General features: G+C 44.5%; 1 long non-coding RNA gene across 1 annotated transcript; it reads left to right on the forward strand.

The window, feature by feature from the left end:
* The first annotated feature begins 805 nt into the window (after nt 1-805).
* On the forward strand, nt 806-4323 carry LOC144141767 (uncharacterized). Its single transcript, XR_013316698.1, has 3 exons — nt 806-914; nt 4036-4160; nt 4226-4323. It is a non-coding gene; the product is annotated as an uncharacterized LOC144141767 (long non-coding RNA).
* Nucleotides 4324-4900: the final 577 nt, after the last annotated feature.

Below are 4900 nucleotides of genomic sequence, written 5' to 3' on the forward strand. Positions count from 1 at the left end.
TGGCCTGTTATATTGCGAAAAATGTTTATCGCATGAGCAATATATGGAGCACGTGGACAAAATTTTAACGTCGCTCCCCTGAGCCGCGTCGATCCGTCAACAAACCGAGCGACTGAGAGCACAGAACGAGAGAGTGCGACAGCTCGTGGCGACAGCTGCGTTCGCAACTCTTCCCACGTTGCCAGGTGACATCAAGTACAACCCGGGTGCACCACCCTGCCTCTGCGCCGTCTCGACAGGTACCGTGACCCGCGCCACAGCATGCAAGGGGTGTGTAGCGTGCAGCGATACACAGCCGCGAAATACGAAGCAGGAGCAAGACATGCAACCCGGGTGGCACTTCATACCGATTTCGGCCAGCACTTCATACCGATTTCACGAATAATTTATAAATATTGGTAGTTAGCAGCTCCAAAAAAGGTTTTTACTAATTTTGATTTTATCTGGCAACATTGTGACAGACTCTAAAATTCTAGTGACATTTCTAACCAAATACTTTATGGCTTATACGCTTTAATCTATTTCGTGGATAATGAAAAGTTGTGCACTTTCAAGGTACCCACAAGATGGAACTTATGCCATTTGCTTAGCCATTGTAGTAAGGTGTAGTCTCTTCAGCTTTCATTAAAGGTTTCCTCTTTCGCTAAGGTGTACAAAAAACATGTCCCAAAGACGAAACGGGGCTTTGTGTTAGGTTAGGCAAAGAAAAGTCTATAAGAACGTTCTTTTAGACAGAAATATTAAACAGAAAACAGCGAACGCTACAAATAAAACTCTGAGTTCCAGGTCGTCGCTCCAACGATCGCAGTAAAATGACAAGCCTCTTCAGTGCTGTCGTGGGACTGCTACTACTTCAGGTAACTTCAAATGCAGAAGGAGCTCCGCTGACTTTCGCATTTGTGGACTTCAAGCAGGTACGTACCAGAGATTTTTATTCAAATGTTTGTATATAATACAACGTTTTTTTAAGTACTAAAAATTATGAACTCGGTATTGGTAATTATTCAAGCATTAAATTTCAATTCCTTGAACAAAACAATAATGCAAGTTGAACAGGTTTCTAAATGTACAGACAGCTGAAGCAAAGTAAAGTGGCAGTGCTGCCAGAAAGTTAATTTTATATTGCCGCAGAAATAGGGGAAGGGGTTCAGGGTCGATAAAGCTTAAGTTCTGTTGACAGAGGCCATCCCTTCTATAATAAATTTATTCATTCATTCATTCATTCATATTGCCGCAGCGACATGAAACGCGAAGACACGCTACGACTTGTCGACAGTTTCACTTCCAGCAGAGTGCGGTGTAGCTTGCCGTATTAGAACCTCACCAGTGGAGAGGCGTTACAAATAGAGGCAATAATGCGTAAAGCCGGCAAATTGGCCATCGGGCTACCCTGTAACACATAAAACCTATTGGCACACGGAGTGCGTACTATTGTCACTGACAATCCCCCATGGAGCTACAGCCCGATATTGACAACGACAAGGGTGTGTGTGGATCAGCTTGCGTGGTCTCCGTTATGGCCGCTTGTAAATGGTTCGTCTCATCCCGTAAATACATAGCTTCATCGTTACATGGTTCTTGTCATCCGTTCTTCTTTGACATAAAAATATATTTGGGAAATCAAAGAAGCCCAGATGGCAGCGAGAGGACAATGGCTGGCACTAACAAGAACAGCAATAAACCTGCCAAAAGACTAGGCACAGGCTTTAAAACACTACATCAGACAACACCGATGAGTGCCCAACACAGGAAACTGTTGAAGGTAAAGCCGATCCCCAAACACATGGTCCCGAGCTGCATAAACACAGGACATTGGATATAGCGGAAGCATGCAAAGCTGTACTGGAATGGTGTACACGAACGGGACGGTACACCACACCACCGCCGAGTATGTGGCACCGGTAGTCTACAGCGCAACAATACGTACGAGATTATCCGCACAGGCGGAGGACGCGGCCATTTCCCTCAAAATAACAGACGATAGTGCTGGAGAAGCGTCCACAACGATATGGACGCACTGAAAGCTATAGTGAATAAATTACTTTAACGGTAGAATTGAAAAGTCCGCCTCTAAAGACGTAAAAAACACGACAAGTAACGCTTTACGGAGAAACACAACTTAGCGTGGATACCTGGAGGCGCCGGGTTTGAAGGGAACTGCAGGACCAACAGCAAGGAACACTGCAGAAAGTTTTTTTTTGTAGCCAAGGCCTAGTGAACTTAATACTTAATTACCTCGTGAGATAGGTAAAAAGACCATGTTAATAGTTCTCCAAGGTGCTGCGGTCAAAAGGTCAGTAGTCTTTGTATTATTGACTGATTGTGTTTTTTTTATTATGATAGGTCTAACAGCCAAACTGATGCCATGCGCTTCAGCTGTATAGATACGTTCGTGTTGGTAGTGAGTGTTCTCAACACTGACAATTGGGCCAGTGAGCAGCGCATGATTAGCTCATTAGCGCATGAGCAGCTACTGTGCAAAATTGTGAGGGTAAATAAATTGAGGAGGTCAGGTTAATATTACTGTATTTAACACAGTGCGAGTCTATAGTTGGAGAATGACATGATACGCGGCTCCCGCATTTTGAGGCCTGCCTTTGGCGCTGAATAACGATGAGACTATGGTAGTCGAGCATTGATCTAATCAGGCGACTGGGAATGTTTTATAAGACTGGCTTGTTCGCTTGAAATCATTTTGGGCAAAGAATCTTTGAGAGGCTCATTGTGTTCGTACGTTCTAATACTTTCAGTGTTTAAATGGGAGAAATCAAAATGAAATTCTCGTCCAGTAACAACCTAAATGTTTGTAGGCGTTCTTTGGCGTTCTTTGGTGACTCCCCCCAGAAATATGTTCTTTGATCCGCCTGTCAGTAACGAAGGACGTTTTTTGACAGATATTATCAGTCACTTGCTCCACTTGCGATATGTGTTAGTAAAGTGAGGAATTGGTAACTACAATATGGGTCCGTGCACATGCCCCGTTCAAGACAAGGAAAGAAGAAGAAGAAAGGAAGGAAAGGCCGGGAGGTTAACCAAGTGTAGAGACCGAAAGAGAACTGTGGAACCAATAGCCTAGTGAAGATATGACTATGTGCTGTGTCCTATGTCATGGTATGTGGGCTGTTTCCGGTTGAAAAGGCATGCTCCCGGAGGTGTTAAGAATTTCTCAATGACGCGCTATGAGAGAGGGCCGCACCATCACCTGGAGCTAGACGCTAAAACTGAGCGAGAGCATCGGGTGCTGCAGGTCCAACGTATATTCTCTGGAAAGAATAGAAACTACAGGACACGTGAGCGAGGAATGGCACGAACGACAACAAAGGGTTCGTCACAAATACGGGAGAATCAAGAAGCGTTCGCAGACAACACTCACTCTCAGAAAATGCCATTCACAGGCCTCACCGCATCCGGTGCACCTCAATCAGGCCTTCCACTCCAGTCGACGACGTACAGTCGCCCAAAACTGAAAGGTGATCACGCGAGCTTGTGGCCTTCACTACACGGTGGGCGATCTATCGCCGCCATTTAGAAGCTAGGACATCCGCAATACAGGCGAAGGGCGCGAGGCTGCAGGTCCTGCTAATATGACTGTGAGCATACCTCAAATTCAGTGGCCTTCCGTACAGCCCCCTGTACTGAAGGCCACTCGCTGTCATGAGTTCTTCCTTAAAGGCAGTTTGCCCACCCCACGTTCTACTGTTTAGCCCCATGATAGCATGTCGGGCGAGTTGTCGCGCATTCATATTGGGGAAAAAACCAGCCCAAAAAAGACGACAGAAAAAAAGAGACAAACACAGCGCTCTTTTGGTCTATTTTTCCTTCTTTACCCCGGTTTTCATGCACTGCTTGTCCCCACATCAACTGTATAATAACGTATTTATAACTCGCTTAAACAAATGGTTTATTTCAATATTATGAGTATTTATTTCAGAGACTCAGTCTTTTTTGCATGGAATTCTGCAGTGATATGTCAAATCCTATCATATACGCAAACACTTGAGCTAAAGGTTATTCAACCCTCTTTCTGTTTGTTAGTTCTACAACACAACTGGATATATCTGGACGTACTTCACGACAGCGACAAATATTTGGTGCAAGGTTGACAGACCCCGATATGAGACCTACAAAGAAGTTTTAATGACCAGAGGCTACTTTAACAAGTAAGAATCAAATAACAATGTCACTGCATACATGCGTTTATCGCAATACTATTATTGTTCCCCAGTTCAGACTTTAAACCAAAAATTTCCGAGTACCTTAAAGGCGTATTTTATGATGGAGAGTTTTGGCACGGACCCACCTACATGCAACTCACAAGCACAGGTAGGTACGCATGAATGTTATAAGCAATATTTGTAGAAGCACAGGTTTTTAGGCTATAAAACGAAGTCAAGCACCGCATTACTTGGCGCTAAATTTTAATTTAAAGGGAATAGGCCTTGCAGCAGAAAACCATAAAATGTCTGTACTCACTACAATAAATTTTTTTTTCAAAATTGCATACACAACACGTTTGTACGATTCGAATGCATTTGCAAAATTACATTAGACAACCACCGTATCAAAGCCAGATTGCGGGTTTGTACTGCTTTCAGTTCATTGAATTTACTGATTAACGCAACGCAGCCGATGAGGCGCGCCGTAGTGGAGGGCTCCGGATTAATTTTAACCACCCGGGGATCTTTAACGTGTGCCGAAATCTCGTGCACACGGGCGTTTTAGGTGGGGAGTACCTTAGCACCACACATTGTCCGTCCGCGTACATGCGCATAGCTTTTACAATCGCAAAAAATCACACAGGCACGGGCGGGATCTGAGCCTGTGTCTGGTAGACCAGACAGAGCTAGTGTCAGTTGCCTTACCCATTGGGCTACGACCGTGAGCTCGCCACCATAAAGTG

The sequence above is a fragment of the Haemaphysalis longicornis genome, unplaced genomic scaffold (genome assembly GCF_048455015.1).
Source record: "Haemaphysalis longicornis isolate Haplotype H1 unplaced genomic scaffold, Haemaphysalis longicornis Haplotype H1 scaffold_6, whole genome shotgun sequence".
NCBI lineage: Eukaryota > Metazoa > Arthropoda > Arachnida > Ixodida > Ixodidae > Haemaphysalis > Haemaphysalis longicornis.